The sequence below is a fragment of the Pinus tabuliformis genome, chromosome 1_1 (genome assembly GCF_031772625.1).
Source record: "Pinus tabuliformis cultivar Carrire ecotype Pingquan chromosome 1_1, CPIR1, whole genome shotgun sequence".
NCBI lineage: Eukaryota > Viridiplantae > Streptophyta > Pinopsida > Pinales > Pinaceae > Pinus > Pinus tabuliformis.
In genome coordinates, this window is record NC_142297.1 from 853,824,812 (window position 1) to 853,852,468 (window position 27,657).

General features: G+C 36.1%; 1 protein-coding gene across 50 annotated transcripts in view; it reads left to right on the forward strand.

Annotated features, from left to right (window-relative positions):
* Positions 1-27,657, forward strand: part of LOC149216957 (chromatin-remodeling ATPase INO80-like) — a 228,672-nt gene that overhangs the window by 144,589 nt on the left and 56,426 nt on the right. For 29 of the 50 annotated variants that reach the window (XM_089392883.1, XM_089392888.1, XM_089392902.1 and 26 more), the window contains 9 exons: positions 29-302; positions 440-519; positions 17,668-17,747; positions 18,166-18,254; positions 18,467-19,122; positions 19,297-19,395; positions 19,684-20,635; positions 20,810-20,892; positions 21,359-21,441. The gene's annotated coding sequence lies outside the window, so the exon portion shown is untranslated. Of the gene's footprint in view, positions 1-28; positions 303-439; positions 520-17,656; positions 17,760-18,165; positions 18,255-18,466; positions 19,123-19,296; positions 19,396-19,683; positions 20,636-20,809; positions 20,893-21,358; positions 21,442-27,657 lie in introns of all 50 variants that reach the window. The other 21 variants (XM_089392910.1, XM_089392909.1, XM_089392899.1 and 18 more) reach the window with 21 other exon arrangements.

Consider the following 27,657-nt stretch of genomic DNA (forward strand, 5'->3'; position numbering starts at 1 on the left):
CTAATTCAATGCTCCTTTTTCCTTTCAGTACAAGACAACACACTACAAGAAAGATGGTGTTTAGAGGGCGTGTTTTCAATTTTTTGTTTGTTGTTGTTTGTATTTGTTTTGTTTTTTTGAGTTTGAGCATGGCCATGCTTTGTGTTGTTTGTCTTGTGTTGTACTTGATTTCCTTTGTTTTGCATTTTTCTTCATTTTTTGAAGTTTGGTCTTGGTTTGGTTTGTTGGGTGGGAAAGGAAAGGAAGGCAACAGGAAGAGAAAATGAAAGATATGAGATAGAGGTCATAGCTCATAAATAAAGGTGAATCATCTGACCTATATGTAGTGCACTTCTTCAAATTATCTAGGCTAATTTATCACTCCATTTGCTTGTTATTTAATTTATTATATGTTTAATCTACGGTCTCATACTCAACTGTATTGATCTACTTTGTGTAGTGAGTGACTATAGCTATGCATTCGACGAAGGTCATGTGGCGAAGATAGCCTAGACACTACAAACATGGTGGAGAGAATGGGTAAGCCATCTTTTTCTCCAAAAAAAATATAGTTGGCCTTTAATCCACTGAAATATTTATTACTTGCACAACGGTTTATAGTTTTGTCATCGTTATGGGGTACTGCCATCTTTTTATTGGGTTTGAGATTTGAGTTTTTCTAGGAACTTTGATAAGGCAAAAAGAAAAGAATTATACTGGGTTTTCAGTGCTTATTGTTCATGGTTGCCATAGCTATAATGTTGATCAACCTATGATTCCATAGGAGTTGGCATTGGCCAAGGGTAGACATGTATGTGTATGGTTATTTCAGCGCTTTGTTTATCTATTATTTAATTACTTCTATAGTTTATTTGTGATCTCGGCATATAGTTTGGGTGAGCCATGTTGTTTCCAATAAAATGGTATTATGATGTATTTCAACGAAGTATTCTTCATTTGTATGATGATTTCTCCTTCTAGCATGGTTCTTGGGTAGTACTGCTCAATTTATGGTTTGACATTCAAGCTTACCTGTTAAGATTGATTAAGCTATGTTGGGCTTCAAATGTTTATGTTGTTTGGTCCTTACTATTTAGGGTTTTTGTTGTAATGGTGATATTTCTTATCATCTACTATGTCTATCATCTATACTTTCGCTTATTTCAAATGCCATCTTGTTGATTACTAAATTGTTAGATCTAGAAAGCACTTCAATTCTTTCCCCATCATTAATAAAGCATTGCTCACCTTGTTTTTTTATATAGTTTTGTAATTCTTTCATTATTTCCTTGCTTTGTTTTATGAATACATAATTTGTTGAGCAACCATGAGCACCACACTTTATTATTTTTCCTTATTCCTTGATTTTATACAATATATCTTTGGTTTTAAGTTGAGTGGTAATGAGACCTTAGACAATCTAAACATAAGAGGATGCCTAACTATTATCATTTAGTTGTGTTTCAGATATGTAGAGATTTTAGAATTTGCCTAGTTTGAAATCTCCACCTCACTTCCATGAGGCTAGGCATCTACTTGCACATTTGTTTGCCTTGATGCCAAAACTATTTTCTGCAATGACCTTGCAAGAAACTTCATATCTGCTCAACACTACTAACAAGCAAACTCAAGATTGTAAATGCCATAAAGACTTCACACTTACATCTTTGCATAGGCCATTAGGGAAATACCCATCTTCATACATAGATGGGAAAATTAATTTAGTTACAAGGAAACTATAATATCGACAATTTAGATGTGAAATTATCATTAAGCATGCTAAGACAACATAGCAATCAACCCTGACCGGAGCCATCAACCACTTAGCCATCTCTCCTATGGACAACTTCTATTCTACCCCTCATCCAAGATGTAGAGCAACAAGGTTCTATTTCGGAGAAACATAATCATTATGGGAACAATCACATGACAAAGATGAAGTTCTATCTAATTCGAATTAATAATCTAATTGATATGGTCAATCTCAACTTTGTTCAATGCCAGGCATAATGAGTATCGATCCAGATCAAGGATTGCCATCCACGGGGGCAAATATTTGCTTGCTAGGTGAGAGGATAATAATGCTAGTTACAAATTCTGTTTCGAGTTCATTATGACAGGTTCCCTTGCTCATGGTGCTATACTCCTTGTTAGGGATTATAACTTGGAACATAATGGATTATACATTTTAGTAAAAGAATCTCCTTGAGAATTGGAGAATTTCGTTCAGAATTATGTCTGTGTACATTGGGTCTATTTTTCTAGGAGCAGGAAGAAAGCGATCTGTTGTCTCGAGAAATCAATATGCTAAAACGACGATAAAAATTGATTGATCCATAAGAATTCATATTTGTGATCACAAATATAGCATAACAGTGGTACACCTCATATTCTCGTAGTAATGAAAAGTGAGCATACTTCATCCCAACTTAGTAGAACAAGTCCTTTTGTGGCTCATCTCAAGCAAGGAGTAGTGAATGCATCTGAAACCTTAGCTAGGGCATCCATAATCTCTATAGATCTTAACCAATGATGCAAAGGACAAGAATTGTCAAATCCTCAAATGTTCAACTTGCATCATGCAAACCATCAAGAAGATTCACACACTTGCATCCCACAAGCTAATGATACTCAATACTTGCATCTCATAAGACAAAGGACACTAGTGCTAGCATCCCACAAGCACCGAATCCTTACAACAAAAGTAGTACATGATCTTCCAACAATTTATTTTCTTTTATGTTGATCTAATATAGTTCAAGTTATTTCACGTAGTGATTCCAAAGATTCCCCAAGTAGTGAGCATCACGCCAACTATCAGTCTCTAAGATACAATTAGTTGTGCTTAACAAAGATACTCCCCTCCATAAGGTGAGGGAGACCTTATTGAGAAACCAATAAGCTAGCAAATCAACGTTGATTTCTCTTGATAATTGCTTGTGAATATATGTTGGCTTCTTATTTCTTTTATTATGTTCTTTTCATCAAACAATTACCAAAAACATGAAGATCAAAAAAGACAATGAACACAAAGATGTAGGCTCCAAGCCAGGGTAAAACCCCACAAAGGGGAAAAATCGAACAACTTCTTTTCTTATAGAATCGGATCAAAGTGAGAAATCCAAGACCTGAAAACCAATACCAAGACTTCCCACAAGACCCAAGTCAACCCTCCTTCAATCCTTCCTCAAGCAAGTCAAATTCAACAAAGTCAAAGCTAGTCAATGCCCTTCAAATTTGATCAATCTCTGAATTTTTGGCCCTTGCAAAAGATATGAAATTTTCGGCCCCCACAACATTGTGAAATTTTGCATGTGCGGTAGAATTAGGGCATAAAACACAAGAATTTCTTCCTTTGACCTTCGCTCTTCTTCTTTTGTCTTCCGCTAGTCTTCTTTCTCCTTTTCTTGGCACAAAATTTGATGAGATGAGTTAGTGTTCTAATTAGGTGAAATTGCTCTCTATATAATTAGTGTGGAAAAAGTCTGCAAAAAATTGGGATTAAATCCTAAAATTGCGATTTTTTCAACAAAACGATTTAATCCTTTGATTTTTTGCAGACTTTTTCAGAAATGAAAAATCACGATTTATTCCTTATATGCCTGATTTTATGGGGAGTTAACTGAAAAAGTCTGCCATCTCTGCTAAATGTGGGAAATGACAGTGGTGTTTAAGGGCTATCATATAGTGATTTGATAAGCAAAATTACTATGAGTTGCCACTACTGTTAGATCTATTATACATTGAATTTGACGAGGCAAATTTGCTGTGAGGAGGTTGAACAATAAGGGTTTTGGACAACTAGTATTCAGTGTCTTGGAAGGGCCAAAGTTCAAACCATTGTGAGTTGATGATATACTTTGATGCTAATTGTACAGTGATTTGGTGGTCAAATCCACTTGAGAAGTAGATCTGGTTAGGGCTGAGTATATTGTGTATTTTGGAGTAGCAAATACTCAATGAGCAATTGATGGCAAATGAGGCAAAGGGCCTGCTAGGTGTCAAGGACAAAAAATGCAGAAAGGGTTGATCTAGATGGGCTACTTCAACAAGTAAGTTATATGTTTGTTCTTCTCTATTTCTCATTGTTTAGATTGCAGATCTGATGTTGCAGACTACAAGCCCTAATGGACTGTGGATACTCTAGATGTTAAAAAAATAAAAATAAATGAATAGTTTTGTGTGTTTTTTTTTTTGTCGACTGTTTCAAAAAACTCCCGACTTTAACGAGTTTTTCAACTTTTGGACCCTTGTCGATTTAGTCCCGACTTCGACTTTTTCCACATTGTTATATATACTACACATCCAGGAGGTCGAATAGGTGCTTTTCTGGAAAGATTTGTCCAGGCAAGGCCGACTTGGTCTTGTGGATGACAAATTGACTATTTTGACTCAAAATAAATTTTTTCTTTTATTTCAAACTGTCCAAATGAGACTTTGACACATGACAAATTTTCTTATGACTCAATAACCCCTAGATGCATGAAGAACATGCTTTGACTAGAAAATAATGGTAACAATAAATTTCCTTATCTTCTTTTTGGTTTTACATGAAATATATATTGGTGCAAGTACAAAGACAACTATGAAGTCCGAACCTAGTTATATTTTCAAAAAGGTCAACAACAAAACACAAAATTAAGTAGGTTAAGTTAAACATCAAAGCCCCAAATAGAGTGCACTCTTCAAAGCAAGGTACCCACATGTCACACTATGATTTTTCTAATCCTTGAGGTTGTGTTCCATCCAAGCTAGTTGTCTATGTGTCAAGCATTTGTCCTCCAAGGTGGTGCATGCTCCAATTAGGGGCTCCTTAACTCAAGCATTCCTACTCAACATATGTAAGGTGGCTCCAATGCCCCAAACGCTTCATGCCTAGTCTCTAGGAGGATAATGTCCTCCTTCAAGGTGGTTTCTCCACGTGCATCCTCAACAAGTGTACCCTTCTAAAAGATGTCAAAACATCACATGATTTCTAACTAACTACCACATCAATAAGTGTGCATGTTTGGCACCAACTCCAAGGTATGCGTACACCCAATAATAAGATATTTGAGAGTAAGTCAATGAAAAAAACAACGATAGGGATGGGGAAGCACAAGCCCTCCCCATCACATCAATTTCTCCCCTACTTTGATGAAAACACTTTTGAAGCAATCAACAACAAACACTCCCTCTTTGTGAGGAAAGTGCTTTCTTGAATCTCCCTAGTTGTGAGGAATTGACTTTCTTGAATCTCCTGTAACCTGCAAATCTAAGTCATTGTTTTCTTGGAATTAATAGTTGGTCCTTGCATAGGTTTTGGCATTGTCTCCCTAACATCACTCTCCTCCACCATGATGGCATCACTACAACCCTACTCTGTACTACCATAGGGCTCACCAATGGAAGAAGTCAGTGTAACATGGCTAACAAATATGTTATGAGAAGGTACTAGCCTTGACTGAAGTTTTAGGAACCTATACATGCTCATATCCACCCAATAATCTATGTGTAAGCCATCTCAACTTCTCATGGGTCGAAGCAGAGGTGAAGGAGTCGAGATTGTTCCCTTGTCTCTCTTCCTCTAAATATGCATTAGAGATCTTCTTTTACTCTTGGATTGGATTCTCGAACAACAACCTTTCCACTTCTTCCTGTTGTTGAAGGAGATGCTTTGTTTTCGAGGACCACACATCCCCACCAAACATCAAATCACTACTCACTATTGTCTTTCATTGTGTTAGAATGTAGATCTAGTACCTCGACTCTACTTGCAAGTTGTAAATCCAAGTCTAATATAATATTGGAAGTATTTACCGATTCCTCCAAAGGTTTTGGGGCTCTTTTCCAAGCGTCCCTTTTCCTCCATCATGGCATCACTTTGCTTCTCTTCAGTAAAACTGGAAGGTCAGCCAATGGAATAAGCTAGTGCAACATGGTTAGAAAATCACCTAGGAGGAATGCTTGCCCTAATTGAAGTTTTAAGTGCTTGTACATGCTTATAACCATCTTGTAATTTTTGAGCAAGCAACCTCAACATCTAGCAAGCTAAAATAAAGGATAAGGAGGCAATGTCCTTCCCTTTGCCCTCTTCTCCCAAATATGGATTTGAATTCCTCTGTTTTTCCTGGATCATATTCTTAAAAAACAACCTTTTCACTTCCTTTAATGACGAAAGGACATACCTTTGATCTTGCAATCCACGTATCACTGCTCACCACTATAGTCTATTGTGTTGGAATGTAGATATTGTAAGCCTTCAATGACTCATTGTATTCAAAGAAAATACCTCTCATACTTGAGGGTCCCAACTTAGTTGTTTTCTCATCAACAACATGAACTTAAACTAGACTACAAAAGACATGAAAATATGACACGCCTTGGGTTGCTCACCAGTAAATGCTTTCTATGGTGTCTTGTTCTTCAGGATTCAGTGAGCACATATGTTCAAAATAACATTGTTGTATTGCATGCTTTCAATTGAAGGCATGAGGAGAAAATCTGTCACAGATCAAGTCCTTAGCATTGCCAATTGTAGATCCATTCTTTCCCTATGCAACCCCATTTTACTGCACCAGTTGTAGGGCACTATCCTATTGATCGTTGATTCCCTTCAAAATATTTGATCTTTGTCGAGGTATACTCACCTCCATGGTCTGAACAAAGAGCTTTGATCTTCTCTCCTTTTCTAGTTTCCAACTAAGGCCTTGAATTTTCTAAAGTCGCAAAGCATTTCATCTTGTATGTTCATATAATAAATGCGGGTTTGGTGCGAGGAATCATTAAAGGAAGTAACATAACATAAATTATCTTTCAAAGAAGAGGAAGACATAGGTCTACATTCATCTGAACAGATTGGCTAAAGAATCCCTCCCGATCTTTGCTTGCTCCTTAGAAAGGAACCTTGTCATGCTTGCCAAGTGCACAACCCTTGGATTCTCCATCCTTCTTGATCTTGAAGTACGACAATCTCTACACCATGTTCTTAAAGAATGTTTCATGACTGCAGAATTGGTTGAGCTACCATGGGAGCCATGCTTTTTTCCTTGTTCCTTGATTTTATTTAATAGATCTTAGGTGTAAAGTCGAGTGATAAAGAGAGCTTAGACAATCCATACAAAAGAGGATGCCTGATTACTGACTTGTTGCTGCAAAATAATATGACTAGGTGGCCCAACAAAATATTCCTTCCATGCACAATGATTATACCTTCTGTCACAATCCTTGAGTTTTATCTTTTAGTTAATGGTTTTGATGTTTAAGCTTACCCTATAGACTTGTTGAAGTCGTGCTTGGTTTCAAATATGTAGAAATTTCTTGAATTTTCCCAATGTGAAATCTCCACCTCACTTCTATGAGGCTAGGGATCTACTTGGTACATTTTTTTACCTTGGTGTTGAAACTAATTTCTTCAACAACCTTGCAAGAAACTTCAAATTTTCCCAACAATACTTCTAGGCAAACTAAAGAGTGTAAATGCCTCAAAGACTTCATGCATGCATCATTCTAGAGGTTCTTAAGTCAAGGTCCATCTTAATACACAGATGTGAAAATTACTTCAATTATAGCAAAAATATAATATCATATTGCAATGCCTAAAAAAAGAGGGGTAGAGGAGCACAATCCCTCCACATCGCATCAAGTGCTCCCCTACATAGGTGAAAACACTTTCGAAGCTCAATGGCTAACACTTCCTCTTTGCCAGGAAAGGGATTTATTGAATCACCTGTGATTTTCAAATCCAAGTCTGTTGTAGTTAGGATTTATTGAATCACTTGTGACCTGCAAACCCAAGTCCCGTTGTAGTCTTGGGATCAATAGTTGGTCCCTGCAAAGGTTTTGGGAGATATCTCCCAAACATCACTCGCCTCCATCATTAGAGCATCACTCCACCCCTATTTTGCAAAACCAGAGGGATCACCCCTGGAAGAAGTCAATGCAACATGACTAGCAAATCTGTTATGAGAAATATTTCCCTTGATTGAAGTTTTAGGAACCCATGTATGCTCCTAGCTGTCTTGTAATCATTGTGTAAGCCATCTTGACTTCTTGTTAGTCAACATCGAAGCCAAGGAGCTGAGATCATTCCCTTGGAGCTCTTCCACCAAATCTACATATGAAATATTCTTGTACTTTTGGATTGGATTCTAGTACAACAACCTTTCCATTTCCTCTAGTCATTGAAGGAGATACCTATGATTGTGAGGACCACACATCCTCACATCACGACCCACTATTGTCTTCCGTTTGGTTGAAGTGTAGATCCGGTGCCTCGACTCTACTTGCAAGTTGCAAATCCAAGTTTGTTGTAGTCTTGGAATCAATAACTAATTCCTCCAAATGTTCTGGGGCTCTCTCACAAACATCGTTTTTCGCCAACATGGCATCATTCCACTCGTATTTGTCAAAACTAGAAGGATTTCCAATGGATTAGTGCAACATGGTTAGTAAATCACTTAGGAGGAGTGCTTGCCCTAATTGAAGTTTTAGGTGCACGTCCATGCTTGTAACCATTATGTAATCTTTGAGTGAGCCACCTCAACTTCTAGCAAGCTAAAGTAGAGGGTACAAATGTGGCGTCCTTCCCTTGAACTTCTTCGCTTAAATTTGGATATGTAATCTTCTTTTGTTCTTGGATCAAATTAAGGAAAAACAAACTTTTTACTTCCTTCAATCACGACAAGACATACTTGTGATCTTGCGAACCACACATCGTTGCTCACCATTATCATTTGTTGCATTGGAATGTGGATTTGGTATGCCTTTAACATCGTCACTATATCTAAAGATATTGCCCATTATACTTGAGGGTCCCAACTTAGTTCTTTTCTCATCAACAACATGATTATAAACTAGGTTATGAAAGACATGAACATATGATATGCCTTGGGTTTCTCAATAGTAAATTCTTCCTACGGTGTTTTGTCCTTCGGGATCAGTGAGGACATATGTTCATAATATACATTGTTGAATTTGTTGCCTCAAACTCTAGCAAGTCTTGTTAGGGGAGCTCACAAGACAAGAATTAGACTAAGGGACAACAATGAGGTGGAGGCCCACAGTCACGACAACATACCATCTCCTGTTCTTTAGTGGATTTTCACCACAAGGGAGGCTTCCCTGTTTAGGTCACCTAGAGGATATTCTTGGTATAGGGTTCAAAGGTGACAATTGAATAGGCTCAGATGGGGTACATAGGCTAAGAACAAGGCTCAACTCTATGTAAAAAGGAGAATCGTACCCTCAAAGGAACCTATAAATGAGGTTGAATAGGCTTACCTGAGATACTCCGATTAAGGACAAGGCTCAAGGAGAGAAACCTACATAAGACTGAAGGAGAGCACTCCAACTAAGAACAAGGCCCAATGTAGCGAAACACAAATGATGTGCTCTCCAAGGGACCTATCAAAAAGTACTTATGGCCTAGGGTTCAAGGGATAAGTAATGATAATGGCTTAAAAAGGCACAATAGACAAAGAAAAGGCTTATGAAAATTGGTATGACCAACAAAAGGAGCAAAAGGCCTTCAAGTGACCCTAAGTTGAAGGCTTAGTGAAAAATTGGGTTTTTGTAGCCCTATAATTGCTTAGGGTTGATGATGTCAACCCTAAGGAAACAATTTCAACCATGTACATTGCTAAATTTTGATGTTTTAAAGCTCAACAAGGAGAAACAACTTCAAATCAGTTCAACCTCCAAGGCTCAAGCCTTAGTTGAATTCTGCTTCATATCCTAATCGTAGTGGCTTAACTTGAAAGGATGAAATTTTAGGGGCCAAAATTTTAGGGTTGAAAAATTTCAGAGCCAAAATTTTAGGGGCCGAAAATTTAGGGCCAAAATTTCAAAGCCAATAAATTTAGGACCAAAAATTTAGGGGCTGAAATTTTAGGGCCGAAATTGTTGGAGCTCAAAATTTTCAAGACTGAAGTTTTAGGATGAGAAGAAAAAGAAGAGATTTTTGAAGTTTTTGATCATCTATGTGGAAGGCCTATGCCTTGACCTTGGGTGATGGAGTTTATGGGATACTTACTTTGGGAAAAAATACTAAACCCTAGCAAGGAGTAAGGGAACATGAAACCCTAGGTATCATTTTTGTGAGGAGCAAATTCAGTGAGGAGAGCTAGTTGAAAGATTCACTCATGGGATTGTCACACAAATTCTATAATGTGTAAAGCATACAATACCATTGTTAAGATTCCATAAAATTTTTGTCAACAATAACTAGCACATAGAAACCCTAGACAAATAACCATTCCGTGCAATAACCACAAACTATAAAGATATATCAAATACAAGGAACACTTACAAGATAGAATGCATGAACCAATCCATTATTGCTCCGTAATGACATCTCTGACACCAAACAATAGCTCCATAAGCAAAAATCCATAATAGATCACCTCTCCATAAGATACAAGGTGAATTTCAGCTAGCTTGAATTTTTTTAAAGAGGCTCAATTGATCTACAAGTGATGATGAAAATTTGAGTCTATCCTCTATTTATACGAGGATTAGGTCTCCTAATTTTAGCCTACAAATCCCTTAAAAGCAAGTTTGATTATTAAATGACTTTGGGTTACAAGCCAACCCATTAGCTAACATAATAGTCCACACGTGTGAGCCGTAACCTCTCTAAATGCTGATGTCATGCGTAATTAATGGTCAAAATGGCATGCTAAAGTATGATGAGGTTTCAAACTAGATGTAGATTCTTGGGTGATCCAAAATTTGAGGGATGGCCCTCTAATCCACCTCAATATTTCCTATGGGGTCCCAAGGGAAGATGGGGCACCATCAAGTGGTCTCCATCTAATCCACCTCAATATTTCCTATGGGGTCCCAAGGGAAGATGGGGCACCATCAAGTGGTCTCCATGGGTTTCCAATTGTCAAATAAGGCTTCCTTTTCTCTAGCATTGGGGCTTCCTCTGGTGCAACAAGCCCTGTCTAGTCTCTTAATGGTAGACCATCCTCATGCGGGCTTTGAATCAACTCTTGTTCATGAGGTTGCGTCAAGGCCAACTTGGCCAACTTGGGGACATACTGGTTCTATTGGTGTCATCATGAAGAATCCTCAAAACCAGGTCAACGTAGATTGATTTCTTGGGTCTTGGAGGTAGTCTAGGACATATGTCATATGCTAGTGCTGTTAGGAGGCTCCAGTCTCTCAACGCTGCACTTGCTTAAGCCATATACTTCTGTAGAGGGCTTGAGTACTTGTGGAATGGGTGCCCAAGGCCTGGGCTGTAGTGACCCACTTGACAAAAACAACATGGATTTTGGTGAAAACAACCATTCATCAAAGACTAAGATCAATAGTGCATCTAAGAATGTTACGGTGTTAAAATTGGAAACTAGGGCCAAATTCCACTATTGGACAACTCATTTGATGGAGATGATTATTGCATTGAATTCCTCTTTTTGAGAGGACCAAAAGCAACCTAAAGATCATCAAATTTGGACAAGTTGAAATGTGTTTTTGAATTTATGTCAACATGTGCAAATTGTCAAGTTCGGTGACATCTTCATCTAGGCTCATGAAGCCCAAGGGACATGTCACTTCACCCTCAATGATTTGTATAAATAAAAGAGACCTCCAACCTCAACCTCACTCACACATCCTTCTCTCTCCTCATCTGATTGGTTTGTACAACTTATTGGGCATCTCTTTTCCTCACACGTGTCGTAGTAGAAGAACAAATTGCAACATGAATTACATGGCCGAAATTTCAGATTCTGTTACAGGTTTGACCAGTGTTGACCAGGGGTGGTTTGACCTCCTTTGACTGCGGTTTTTGTACCAGAATTTTGTTTTTGGTAAGCCACAATTCTTGTCTCAGGAATTGAGGCATTTTATTGACTTTGACTGCAGACCAATCACAGGGTTGACCGCAAACCTGACTGTAGAGTTAACCGCAGAGTTTGACCACGTTTGACTGTTGTTTTCAATTTTTTTGGATTTGTTTTTGTTTAGTGAGTGAGAAAATTAGTGCAGACTCAAACAACTTACTCGATGGAGATTTTGTAAGTGAAGGCTAAAGATAAGCTATGTATGGTTAATTTATCTCATTCTATTCTACATAATTACATATTGTGTTATTTTTTAAATTTAGAGGCAATGTAGGTAATTTTTAGTGGTGTTTTCTCTTAAATTTAGAAGCGCAATGTAGGTAGTGGAAAGTGTAGGAACATTGTTGAATATCTTTGTATAAGAGGGTGCCAAAGGGTGAGTTCTCTTTTATTTCACAACCCATGTAATCCTATCCATATCAAATACAATGGTGCTACTCCTCCCTTTTGCATAAATTTTTTGGTTGCCATTAAACATTTCTTATAGTATATTATAATTTGTTTAATATTTATCATAAGAAATTTAGTGTTTTAAAGATTTCTCATGATATGTTTTTTATTTTTATTTTTTTTTTTCGTTAGATTTAATGGTTGGAGGAATCAAGGTTAGGTCCTAGCATCTGTAGGGGAATGTGGAGGATTAGTGATGAATCTACTAGGTTTGTGCGAGAGAGATCGTAGTAAAGTGTAGAGGTTGAGGAAGAGGTGAGTTCTTTTGGTGCCAATTCCATGTTATGATCAATTGTGACAACCTCCTTATTTCAAATACAATGGCTCCCCTCCCTTTTTATGTAGTTAGGGTTTATGATTTTTGATGTTTTTATAAGATGTATTTACTTTTGCATAAGATTACTTATAGGATTTTTGGTCTCTATTTAAAATTTCTCGTAGGATAATCTGGTCTTTGTTTCATATTTATTTTAAGATACTTCGTGTGTATTTAGTATTTTGTAGAATTTCCACGAAATCTTGCAACTGCTATGATGACAAATATGAAACTAATTTTGTTGCACCAAGACACAGGATTTCTCTACGATAGATAAGTGGCAGAATAAAAGAAACACAGAGATAAAGAACACAGTCACATAATAACACTATCTTTCTAGGGAACCCAACTAGGAAAACCCTCTCCTTACCAATAAATTTTATTGAGAAAATTTGAGCAAACAAAATTCTTTACAAGGCAATTTGTTTCAACAGAAAACAAAGTTGCTCTCATTGCTAATACTTAGCTCAAAACTTCCCTGAAAGAACTCAACTTAACTCTTATTTTCTTGCGTTGTTTGGCTCCTCTTTCCTAGTGCTAGAAATCCCTATTTCCTAGTGCATATCTGAGCCCCTATTTCTTATGAATTTCTCCCTAAATCGTAGCGCACATCACAAGGGAAATTCTCTCTCTCAAATTGCATATAGGTTGCTCCTTACAAGCTCTTCTAGAAAGAATTTTTTCACACAAACTTGTGCTAAACAAGAATGGTTCAATGATGTGCCTTCGACCTCCTTTCAAGCTTTTCGACTCATGCTAAATCTGGCAAGTTAATTTTTAGAACTTGGACTTGTGATTATTTTGTTAATTGAGTCTAACTGACTCTTCTTACTCGTCATAGCCTCAATTAGACATTGAGACTCTCACTCGTCCTTTTCCAAATATAAACTCACACTTGGAGACAGACAAAACTAAGCCTCCAAACTCTGTGCATGAGTTAACTGCTCCATGACTTGTCCTTGAACTTGTGCATACTAAAGAAGGATTGATCGAGGTCTTTCTTCACTAAGGCACAATTCAAGAATACCTTTCTCGCTAGTATTTTCAACACTTCCTCTTAGCAAGGAAGGGATTCTGTACAACAACCAACTTATCTCTAAAATGAACAAAACTTCTTATGGCCAATGCCTTAGTCAAGATATCTATTGTTTGCTCCTTTGTTGGAATGTACGGTAGTTTCATTATCCCTTTTTGTACACAATCTTCGACATGATGATACCTGATCTTGATATGCTTTGAGCGATCATGAAACACTAGGTTCTCAGAGAGCTTGATGCAACTGTGATAATCATGGTGTATCATAGTAGGCTCCATCCTATGTTTGAAAAGTCTCACAAGAAACTTCCTCATCCAAATAACCTTGCATGCTGCCAAATTGGCAGTCATGCTTCAACCTGCACCTGGGCTTCCTACATCAACTTCTTGGCCCACTTGGCTTTCTTCCTCCCTGTGCTAGGAGTCTCTGAGTAGTTGTCTACTCTTATCCTAGTTTCTTCTCCTCATCATTCTGCTCTCCATCCTGTTGTGGGTGTTGCTGTGCGGGCCTCTTGCCACCTGGTTGAGACATTATCTGTGATCCTTATTGACATTCCTCCTTGGGAGCGAGTAGCTCCTCCATCTTAGGATTTCCAACTTGCTCTCCTTCTAAGGACTCCCTCAAAGCTCTGGACTCCTCAAGCCTCACATCCCACCTGAGAACCGTCTTCTTGAGTCCTGGTAGATACACCCTATATGCTTGAGTTGTCTCACTACATCCCACGAAAATTCCCTTTTCTGCTGTGGGCTCCAACTTCTTCCTACTATCTTTGGACACATGACAAAAGACTTTTGTGCCAAAGATACGAAAGTGTGAAACATCATGCTTCTTTCCTGTGAAAGCTTCCTTTGGTGTGACTCGACCAATAACCCTGTGTGGACACCTGTTCTGCAGAAATACTAGTGTTGCATGCCTCAACACACAAGAACATAGGCAATCCCTGATCATGCAACATGGCCTTGGCTGCTCCAAAAATACTATGGTTCTTCCTCTCAGCGACCCTATTCTGCTGAGGGTTATGGGGTGCTATCAACTTTCTTCTAATGTGCTCCTTCACACACAAATTCTTGACGACACCGGTGACATATTCTTCACCATTATCACTTCTCACTGCCTTGATCTTCTTCCCAGTTTAGTTTTCTACCAAGGCCTTAAACTCCATGAACTTGGTTAAGACCTCATATTTCTTCTTCATAAAAAAATATCCAAAATTTTCGAGAATAATCATTAATGAAAGTAACATAATCCATGTCTCATAAGAGATGGAGAAGAGAAGGGCTTGCATACATATAAATGCACCAACTCCAAAATCCTTTTGGCTCTACTGCCTCGGCCTTGAAAGGAAGTCTTGGCATACTTGCACCCCTTGCACACATCATGTTGGTCAAAGCTGCATGCTGTAATCCTGTGACTATTTGCTCCAAATGTCTCAACCTGCAACCTGTAAAGGTTCTTCACCCTCAGACCTATTTGCTTCACTGCTCAAGAAGCTAAGTGCCTGGGGTATGACTTACCTCTGCTGAAGATGACATCATATCCCTTGTCCTCAAGGGTTGCTACTAAGAAAAGGTTCCTCTTCAATCTTACAGCATAGACGACATCTCTGAGATGGAGAGGGCTCCCAAACTCCCTCTTAAAGTTGATAGTACCAACTCCCTTTGATGCATACTTGCCATCATGTCCTATCTCGATTTGAAACTGCATGTCCTTCTCCTTCAATTGTCTGAAATACTTCGTGTTCCTGGTGATGTGGAAGGAGGCTCCAGAATCAATATGCCACATGATTCCCCTTTTAAGCTTTCCATGCAAGCTATCAATGAGAATTTTTTGTCGAACTGAGAAGCAAACACATCTACCTCAGTGGATGTAATCACATTATTCTTATTGGTCACCTTATTTCGATGAGGACATTTAATAGCATAATGCCCAAACTCATGGCAATGGAAGCACTTGATTTTAATAAGATCCTTCTTCCTCTTCTCACCCTTTTGACTAGAATCGACTTTCTCTTTGTTGTTCTTGCTCTTGGCTTTGCCTACCAAAGCAATGTTCTCCTCGTCCTCTGTTTTTGATGATCTACCATCTCTGGTCCCTCTCCGGATCTCTTCCTAAACACAACTAGTCCATAACCTCTTGACTAGGAAAAATCTCTCTGCCATTGACAACATCTTGGAAACCATACCAAGACTTGTGAAGTCCTGGTAAAGCAAAACTGACAAGGTCTTGCTCAGGTACAGTGACATGCACACCACCTAGCTCATCTCAAACTCAAGTGTACTTCAATGACACCCACACCACCTAGCTCATCTCAAAGCCGATTGAACTTCAAAAAATACGTGACGATGGGCTCTCCTTGTCCCATCTAGATACTCCTTAAGAGCAAGTTTCCTGGCATCATTGGTACTCTAATATAGATATAAAATAGTTTTGAACATCTCAAAGGTTGTCTTCTTCTCATGGATATGAGGAAATATATGATCTTTGACCCCTTCTCGAATAGCCCTCCTGGTCTTGATATCATTCTTAGTATGTTGGGTCAACTTTAGGGATTTTGTTGTGGTAGTATAACATTCTTGACGAAGTCTCCCACCCCATTAGCGGCCAATACTGCCATGATCCTCCCTTTCTAAGAGACAAAGTTAGAGGCTTCCTCTAAACAATGTTCTGATGTCAATCCTTGGAATGTTATCTTGCTTACCCAGAGAGCTCTTTTTCACAGTCTAGTGCTAAACTTTTGATTGATCTGTGCTAGTCACAAATTCGTCTTGGTGCCGGTCTTTATATTGATCGTTGCTCTGTTACATTGTGAAATTTCCAAGAAATCCTGCAACTGCTATGATGACAAATCTGAAACTAATTTTTTCGCACCAAGACACAGGATTTCTCTACGATAGATAAGCAACAGAATAAAGAAACACAGAGATAAAGAACATAGTCACGCAATAACACAATATTTTTCTAGTGAACCCAACAGGGAAAACCCTCTCCTTGCAAATAGATTTAATTGAGAAAAATTGAACAAACAAAATTATTTACAAGGCAAATTATTTCTACAGAAAACAAAGCTGCTTTCACTTCTAATACTTAACTCAAAATCTCCCTGCAAGAACTTGACACAACTCCTATTTCCTTGTGATTTATGGCTCCTATTTGTTAGCGTTGGAAATCCTTATTTCCTAGCACAGATCTAAGCCCCTATTTCTTAGGAATTTCTCCAAAGCTACTCTCACTTCTAATACTTAACTCAAAACCTCCTTACAGGAACTCAACACGACTCCTATTTCCTTGTGCTTTCTAGATCCTATTTCCTAGTGCTGGAAATCCTTAAAATCCTTATTTCCTAGTGCAGATCTAAGCCCCTATTTCGTAGGAATTTCTCCCTAAATCCTAGTGCACATCACAATGGAAATTCTCTCTCTCAAAATGTGTATATGCTACTCCTTACACATTCTGCAAGCAAGAACACTTTCTCGTACCAACTCATGCTCAACACTAATGGTTTAATGATGTGCCTTTGACCTCCTTAGTCTTTTTGACTAGTGCTAAATCTGGCAAGTTAATTTTTAGAACTCGGACTTGTGATTGATTTGTTAACTGAGTCGAACTGACTCTTCTAACTCGTCCTAGCCCCAATTAGGCATTGAAACTCTCACTCATCATTTTCCAAATATAAACTCGAACTTGGAGACAAACAAAACTAAGCCTCCAAATTCTGCGCATGAGTTAATTGCTTCATTACTCGTCCTCGAACTTGTGCAAGCTAAAGAAGGATTGATCAAGGTCTTTCTTGACTAAGGTGCAAGTCAAGAAGACCTTTCTCACTACTATTTTCAACATATATCTCATGTGCTATGCAGGGTGTTGTTTGTTCGCATGTGGATGCATTTTGATTTTGCAAAGTAGAGTTTGTCTCTACCAATTCTCTCTATTTGTTCCTTTTAGTTTTTTCTCTTGTTTTTTGCTATTGTTGTGTGTATCTTTTGCTATTGTTGTTCCTTAATTAATTTAAACATTTTTTACAATGACTAATTTGTTTAAATTTAGATGTGATGTAGTGTAGGTATAGGAAGGAAGAGGATTTTGATGAGACTATTGAAATATCTTTGTGAGAGAGATGTTGGCCAATGCAACAGAGGTAAGGTAGATGGTGAGTTCTTATTTGGTGGAAAGCCCATGTATGCTATGCTATGAAACTGTTCTCATTTAAAATAAAAATTCTCCTCCCTTGGCTATTTAGGGCTTGTGATTTTGGTCTTTGAATAAAATGTAATTAATTTTGCATAATATTTTTGTTCTATTTCTATGTCTTTTCAAGATTTCTCATAAGATATTTTGATCTTTATTTAATATTTTTTTGTTTAATTTAGTGGGTGGGAGATGAATATAGGTCCTAATGGTCCAATATATTTCATAGATGTACTGGGTAAAGGTGAATGTTTGATGTACTGGGTAAAGGTGAATGTTTGGTGTAGCTATGGTCACATACATGTGTTTGTTTAAATTAGAAGCATTTTACATTATTGGTAATCTGTTTAATTATGAGTGCAATGCAGTGTAGGTAAAAGAATGCAGAGTATCACTAATGAAACTACTGAAATATCTTCATTGAGAGAGACATTATAGTGGAGTGCTGATACAAACAGTGAGTTTTCTTTTGGTGCAAAATCCATTCATAATCTTTCCGAAACAAACACTATAGTTCTTTTCCTTCTTTACTTATTTAGGGTTTATGATTTTGGTGTTTGAATAAGATATATCTTTTGGTGCATAGGATTATTCATAAGATATTTGGTCTCTGTTTCAGATTAATATTTTCTTGTCCCTATTTAATATGCTCTATTTTTTGATGTGCAGGGTTTCCTTGGTTGGCCATGGACACTTTTTGGAGTTGTAAAGCATACTCTTGTTTGTCTTTTTATGCTTTTTCTTGTTATTTTTGTTTTTTGTTTTAATTGTTGGTCATATTTTTTACTATTGCTGTTTTCTTTTTTTAGTTTTTTAATTGTTGTGGCTCTTATATCTTTGATTTTTTGAGCATGGCCATGCTACTTTGTGGTTTAATATTCTGTTTTTCTAGTGTCTTTTGATTTATTTTTCTCTCTTTTTTTTTATTCAATGGGTGGAGAAATCAAGAAATACGTTAAAACCCATAATGTGGGTGTAGGGTTGATGTGGTGTCCACATGTGTAGAGGGCAAAGGTGAAGAGGTATGTAATTGTGGAATTTACTTGTTTATGGGCAAAGGCAAAAAAGGTATGTATAAGGGGAATTTACTTGTTTGCTACTACATAATTATGTCGTTTCATGCGCATTTTAATTTAACCGATTTGTCGCTTCATCCTTATATCATGTGTTTGTTGAAATTTAAATGCAATGCTAAGTAAGAAAGGTGAATGAGCACTAATGATACTATTGAATATCTTTGTGCGAGAGAGACGTGGAAACCTATAGCAAAAGTAGAAGCAAAGGTAGAGGGTGAGTTATCTTTTGGTGCAAGGATCATGTACCATGTATGTTCTACGATAAAACCCTCCTAGATCTTGGTTTAGATACCATGGTTTTCCACCCTTCTTGCCAATTTGGAGTTTTTACTTTTTCGTAGCATAAGATGTACTTCTGTTTAAATTACATGCATTTTCTATTATTTGGAATTGTCTTATTTATTGGATGTAGTGCAAATGTAGGTAAAGGAAGGTGGTCGAGCAAATGTGGAGGTACAATGTTGAAAATTCTGATTTTTTTTTGTGCAAGAGAGACTTGGAGTAGTGTAGGAGAGTGCAAAGGTAGAGGGTGAATTCTCTTTTGGTTCTGATATGCTTATCTTCTCATTTTCAATACAATGGTTCTCCCTCCCTCATTCCTTATTTAGGGTTTATGATTTTTGGTCATTGAATAAAATGTAGTTTTTGCATAATATTATTGATAAATTTTTTTGGTCTTGGCTTATGGTTAAGATTTATTATAATATTTTTCAATGTTTTTTTAATATTTCTTATAAGATATTTCTTGTTTGTCTTGGAACTTTTTGGTTTTCATTTAATACTTTATGGTTTGGTTTTTGTTGGATTTAGGAAGTGGAGATATAGAGGCAGGTCCTAGGAATGGTGCAAATTGCATAAGTGCATTTGGTGAAGGGGAAGACTAAGTAGGAGGAGGAGGTGGGTATGGTTTCATGTGTCTTTTTAAATTAAATGCATTTTATATTATTTGAGATTTATTTGTATGGTGAGTGCAATGCAAATCTAGGTAAAGGAAGGTGGAGGAACACTCATGAAACTATTGAAATCTTTTTGTGTGAGAGAGACTTGGAGAAGTATTGGAGAGTGCAAAGGTACAAGGTGAGTTCTCTTTTAGTTCCAACATCGATATTTTCTCATTTCAATACAATGGTTCCTAGACTGCTTCACATTTCTCACAAGATATTTTGTGTATTTGATATTTCAATTTTTGCATCATATTTCTCACAAAATATCTTGTGTGGTTGATATCTCTTTTTTGTTATTCAATGGATGGGAAAATTAATGGAAGACCTAGTAACTCATATTGTGGGATTACAGTTCATGCAAATTCTAGACATGTAGAGGAAAAAGGTAAAGGGGAGGTATGTATCAGTTGCTTTTGTCTAGATAATTTTATAATTCCACGGTGTTTTAAATTAACTCAATTGTTGCTTCAAAATTATATCATGTGTGTTTGGGATTACAGTTCATGCAAATTCCAAACATGTAGAGGAAAAAGGTAAAGGGGAGGTATGTATCAGTTGCTTTTGTGTAGATAGTTTTATAATTCCATGGTGTTTTAAATTAACTCAATTGTTGCTTCAAAATTATATCATGTGTGTTTATTTAAATTTAGAGGCAATGCATGTAAAGTGAAGCTGAATGCTAATGAAACTATTGAATATCCTTTTGTGAAAGAGACGTGGGATGCACTATAGATGAGGCAAAAGTAGAGGCAGTGGAGTTATGGTCGAAGACCCATGTACATTTTGCATAGATGGTTCTCATCACTTTTTAATTTAAGGTTTACAATTTTTGGCCTTACATAAGATGTACTTACTTTCACATATGATTATTTAAAACAGTTTTGTTATTTGTTTAAAGGTTCTCATACTTATTTTAGTTTCTTTTGAATATGGCTCATAAGATTTTTTACCCTATATTCGATATTTTTTAGTTTTCTTTTTGTTGGTTTTAGGTGATGCAACAATAAAGGCAAGTCTCAAGGCTGTTGTAGATTCAACTTGTGCTTTCAAGAAGAACATCACTCAAGATGAGGAGGTATGTATGGTTCCACGTGTGTTTGATTAATTTAAAGCATCACATATCATTTACGATTTATTTGTTTATGAATACGATGAAATGCATGTAAAGTAAGGTTGAACGCTAATGAAACTATTGAATATTTTTTGTGAGAGAGTTGTGGGATGCACTATATTTTTTTTTTGAGAGAGTTATGGGATGCACTATATTTCTTTTTGAGAGAGTTGTGGGATGCACTATAGATGAGGCAAAAGTAGAGGTAGAGGAGTTATGGTATGGTGGAAGACCCATGTATGTTTTGCATAGATGGTTCTCCTCCCTACTTATCTATTTAGGGCTTAGGATTTTTGGCCTCTACATCTGATTTTTGCACATGATTATTCATAAGGGTTTTATTGTTTGTTTAAGTTTCTATTTAATATCTCTTATAATAATTTTTGCTCTCTATTTGATATCTTCTAGTTTGGTTTTTGTTGGTTTTAAGCAATGGAGAAATAAAGACAAGTCTGAAGGCTGTTGTAGATTCTACTTGTGCTTTCAATGAAGAACACAACTCAAGATGAGGAGGTATGTATGATTCTATGTGTGTTCGTTTAATATAGAGGTATCACATATCATTTGTGATTTATTTATTTATGAATGCAATGCAATGAAGGAGAGTGTAGAGGCAGAGGTGGATGGTGAGTTATTTTTTTATTATGTTATGAATTTGATTCATGAAACTATTGAATTATCTATGTAGCAACACTATATTATAGTGAAGAGGTAGTAGTAAAGGTGAGTTCTCTTTTGGTGCAAAATCCATGCTATGCTATGAAATCCTCATGTTGGTCTTTGTTTTATATTTCTCCAAAGATATTTGGTATATATTTAATATTTGTCATAATATTTTATGGTCTCTATTTAATACTTTTCTATTTTTTAATGTGCAGGATGTCCTTGATTGGTTGTAGACGCTTTTTGGCATTGTAAAGAAGAGTTTGTCTACTATTTTTCTTTGTTTGTTTTGTTTTTGTTATTTTCATTTTCTTTTTGCTTTTATTGCTGCTATAGACCTCTCTTGAAGGAGGTCTGTTTTTGGACTTAGAGATGTAATCTATCATCAGGGACTACTGCCCCTAATAGATCAGGGCCATAGAATGAAGTTGGGTAAGAAACAGTAACTGCCTATATCCGTAGGTCTTGTGCCACCCTAGAAATCTGTAGGGATATCACCACTGTTATTCGCATTAGTCAGGATTTTGATGGTCAGAATTTAACTTTTACAGAAGATTTCTCTACTTTTACTTTGAAAAGGAATCTAGTTTCCTCCCGACGGTTTAACATAATATTAAACGTGTGCAGCTTCTTGTTTCTCATTTTCATTTTCAGGCTGAAAAGGCGATTTGAAGTGCACATTCAGTCGTTGACGTTCACAAAAGGGTGTGCAATTTTCAGTCGCCTTTCTCGAAGGCAGAGAGAGTTGCCATTTTCAATGTGAGGCGTTGCTTTCAGACTCTAAAAGGGCCCTCGTAGCTGGCACTTTTTGTTCAATATTTTGCATAAAATATGGTTACAATGTTGTGAGGATTAAACACAGAATGAAAAGGTTGTGTTTAGAGCCACATGCAGCTTTTTATAAAAAATGACTCCTCTATTTATAAATTTATACCCATGAATAGGGCCAATGTGTGTGTCTCAGGTTCCAGGGAAAATCATGAATCCAATTTCTCTTTATTTATTTAGTTTGAGAGAATATAAAATATTTATTTATGCTCCAACAACTTGCTAGCATGAAAGTGGTGTAGTGCTTCTAGTACCATGAGAACACGTTTAGGAAAAAGAAAAACCTATTCGAGAACACATTTAGAAAAATGGCCATTAAAAATATTAGATATATAAATTAATGACCGATCATTATATAATAATTAAAAAATAGATAATTATAATTTTGATTTAGAATTATTTTTTAATAATTAAAATATGAAATTATTATTATATAACCGCACCGTTCAATATATGCGAGAGACCATTCAATATATAACCGCACCGTTCAATATAACCGAACTGTTTAATATATAACCGCACCACAGATAAGACCGCACCACCGAGCTGTTCGATATATGCGAGAGACCATTTAATATAACCGCACCGTTCAATATATGCGAGATACCATTCAATATATAACCGCACCGTTCAATATCTGCGAGACTGTTTTATATAACCGAGAGACTGTTTTATATATGAGAGACTGTTATATATAACCTCTCCGAGCTACTGTTTAATATATAACCGCACCACAGATAAGACCTAACTGTTTAATATATAACCGCACCACAGATACGACCGCACCACCGAGCTGTTCAATATATGCGAGAGACCATTTATATGCGAAGACGGCCTATTTACATTGATGTCCTGTCCTTATTGCAGTCGTGACTGCGAAAATTCTGTAATAGACATTAAAACACATAAGTAAAGCTGAAATACAGAAACCTGAACATTTAAATCGGTACATACCTTAACTGCTGCTAATCCTGCTCCTGTCTGGTAAATTTGCTGCTGGTGATGCTGTGGTTAATTTGATTCAATTTTCGAGAGGCCAATACCTCCCAACCGGACTGAGCAAACCTAGTTGCTCAATCCAGAAAGCTTCTCCACAGAAGCTCTCTGTACCTCCGTGTCCAAAGCCTCAGACCACTCAAAGCTCTTCAATGGATAGTCCCTCTTCTCCCAACTGACTCCGGTGAAATTATGCCTCCCTCTTCTCCTTTTTCTCCAGTATTTTCTCCCCTGGTTCGGTCCAGAATGGCGGTATAAATAGGCAGGCTCGGCGGTGGCCACCCTCCTGCTTCCGGCCACCGCCCTTCTCCCCCTTGACACCTCTCTGCATGCACTTCAATTCATTCATAACTCGACCTGGCAGCGCCGCTCTGCTAATTACTTCTAAGCTGGTTGGGCGCTCCATCATTTAATGGTCTCAGTGACGGTTCAGGTGGATTAACACATAACATTTCACGAGTCCTGTTATATTTTATACGTTCCCATTTTAAATGATATCCTTTATGACACTTCATTGCCTAAGTTATAAACTTTAACTACATATATTTATAACATTTCATTTAATATATGTTATAAACTTTAAAGGATATTTACTTATAACATTCCATTAAATATGTTAAAACTTTAAATGATATTTACTTATAACATTTCATTTAATATATGTTATAAACTTTAAATGATATTTACTTATAACATTTCATTTAATATATGTTATAAACTTTAAATGATGTATTTTATAAATTTATATTTATAAAGTCTAATTATATATTTAATAAAATTTAATGTATATATATATATATATATATATATATATATATATATTATAAAGTTTTAAAATTTTATTAATAGTTCAATTTAGATGGTTGTTACAAATTCTAAATACCCGCGCTCCAGCTCCATTTTCGATGTTTAGCAATGCCGATACTGCATATCGCGCATGCCTGATAAACATCACAGAAAGCCCCTTTCTAATCGAAAACCAGGATCTGCGGCGGAGACCCCACAGATGATCTCACACTTTCCAGATTTTAACGGCCCTACATGGATACTAGAGTTGAAAATATTTCTTAATACATTTATGTATGAAATGACAATTGGCGTCACCATCATATCATCAAAGAAAATTAAGATAAAATTAAAAATAAATAATAAAAGTAAATTAAATTATTATATACAGCTTATTAATTTTATTTTAAATAATTTAAAATTGTAGTATTAAAAAAATAATATTATTAAAATAAACCTAAAATTTATTATAAAATGCGATATTAAATAAATTGTACCATTTATTATTTTAACATTAATTAATTATTCAACTATAGTTTCAAAATACTTTTTATAATATTTTAATTCATTAATATTATGATGATTTATAAATATTTCTATTAAAATTTTTCAATATAAAAAAAAAAAAAAATTAGTAATCTAAATTTATCATCATTATTAGTATAAACAATATATATTATGGAAAAATAAATTGAATATTTTAATTCATTAATATTATGATGATTTATATATATTTCTATTAAAACTTTTTCAATATAAAATAATAAAAAAATTAGTAATCTAAATTTATCATCATTATTAGTATAAACAATATAGATTATGGAAAAAATAAATTGACTCTTCTTTCCCCATTTACAGTATTATTCGACACATTAGGATAGTTCTGTGGGGAGGAATTTCCCGCAAATGGAAACAGTTGTTCATGCGTATGGTATTCGACACATTAGGATAGTTCTGTGGGCGTAGGTAATGGAGGTAGAGTAATAACCCGGTAATCCAGTCGATGAAGTCCCTAGCCTTTTTTGGGGGCATAGGTAGCCGCCAGTTTACTTAGTTTATCCATAAGCACCCGAAGCGCCTAATGATACTGTCTATCGATGACCGCCTCCCTCCTTATTGGCGACCTCCTCCTGTCAAAGACACCACCTCCTGGCTATGTGGACGACTGGTTATTAGTGGACTTTCTGGCACTACTTACTGGCTGTCGACCCCCTCCCTGTCAACGAGACTGTCTATCGGCCCGCAAATGGAAACAGTTGTTCATGCGTATGGTATTTTATTTGACAGTTTGACTGCCGATTCCTCCCCCCCAAATGGAAACAGTTTTGTTCATGCGTATGTTATTTACTCTATTTTTATTTGACAGTTTGATTGCCCATGTATTTTTTGAATGAATGAACTTATAATGTTTGACTGCTGATTCCTCCCCCGCAAATGGAAACAATTTTGTTCATGCCTATGTTATTCACTCTATTTTTATTTGACAGTTTGATTGCCCATGTATTTTTTGAATGAACTTATAATATAAGAGTAGCATTGGAAAGAAAAATATATCTGCATTTTTGATTTCATGTTGCCCCTGGTTTACAGAGGGATGTTGCAACTGCTCCAACTGTGGGTGATCGTGTTGCATATGTCATCATAAAGGCTGCAAAAGGTGCCAAGGTAAAATAAATAACCCCTCTGTGACCGTTACATATTTTGGAGTATTTGGCTGGAATTTTGTGAAATGTTTTTGGTCTAGTCATAAGCATAATTTTTTTTGTTGGCAAAGAAGCAAAAACAAAAAAAATTATGCTTATGACTAGACCAAAAACATTTCACAAAATTCCAGCCAAATACTCCAAAATATGTAACGGTCACAGAGGGGTTATTTATTTTACCTTGGCACCTTTTGCAGCCTTTATGATGACATATGCAACACGATCACCCACAGTTGGAGCAGTTGCAACATCCCTCTGTAAACCAGGGGCAACATGAAATCAAAAATGCAGATATATTTTTCTTTCCAATGCTGCTCTTATATTATAAGTTCATTCAAAAAATACATGGGCAATCAAACTGTCAAATAAAAATAGAGTGAATAACATAGGCATGAACAAAATTGTTTCCATTTGCGGGGGAGGAATCAGCAGTCAAACATTATAAGTTCATTCATTCAAAAAATACATGGGCAATCAAACTGTCAAATAAAAATAGAGTAAATAACATACGCATGAACAAAACTGTTTCCATTTGGGGGGGAGGAATCGGCAGTCAAACTGTCAAATAAAATACCATACGCATGAACAAGTGTTTCCATTTGCGGGCCGATAGACAGTCTCGTTGACAGGGAAGGGGTCGACAGCCAGTAAGTAGTGCCAGAAAGTCCACTAATAACCAGTCGTCCACATAGCCAGGAGGTGGTGTCTTTGACAGGAGGAGGTCGCCAATAAGGAGGGAGGCGGTCATCGATAGACAGTATCATTAGGCGCTTCGGGTGCTTATGGATAAACTAAGTAAACTGGCGGCTACCTATGCCCCCAAAAAAGGCTAGGGACTTCATCGACTGGATTACCGGGTTATTACTCTACCTCCATTACCTACGCCCACAGAACTATCCTAATGTGTCGAATACCATACGCATGAACAACTGTTTCCATTTGCGGGAAATTCCTCCCCACAGAACTATCCTAATGTGTCGAATAATACTGTAAATGGGGAAAGCATGAACAACTGTTTCCATTTGCGGGAAATTCCTCTGTGTCGAATAATACTGTAAATGGGGAAAGAAGAGTCAATTTATTTTTTCCATAATCTATATTGTTTATACTAATAATGATGATAAATTTAGATTACTAATTTTTTTATTATTTTATATTGAAAAAGTTTTAATAGAAATATATATAAATCATCATAATATTAATGAATTAAAATATTCAATTTATTTTTTCCATAATATATATTGTTTATACTAATAATGATGATAAATTTAGATTACTAATTTTTTTTTTTTTTTTATATTGAAAAAGTTTTAATAGAAATATTTATAAATCATCATAATATTAATGAATTAAAATATTATAAAAAGTATTTTGAAACTATAGTTGAATAATTAATTAATGTTAAAATAATAAATGGTACAATTTATTTAATATCGCATTTTATAATAAATTTTAGGTTTATTTTAATAATATTATTTTTTTAATACTACAATTTTAAATTATTTAAAATAAAATTAATAAGCTGTATATAATAATTTAATTTACTTTTATTATTTATTTTTAATTTTATCTTAATTTTCTTTGATGATATGATGGTGACGCCAATTGTCATTTCATACATAAATGTATTAAGAAATATTTTGAACTCTAGTATCCATGTAGGGCCGTTAAAATCTGGAAAGTGTGAGATCATCTGTGGGGTCTCCGCCGCAGATCCTGGTTTTCGATTAGAAAGGGGCTTTCTGTGATGTTT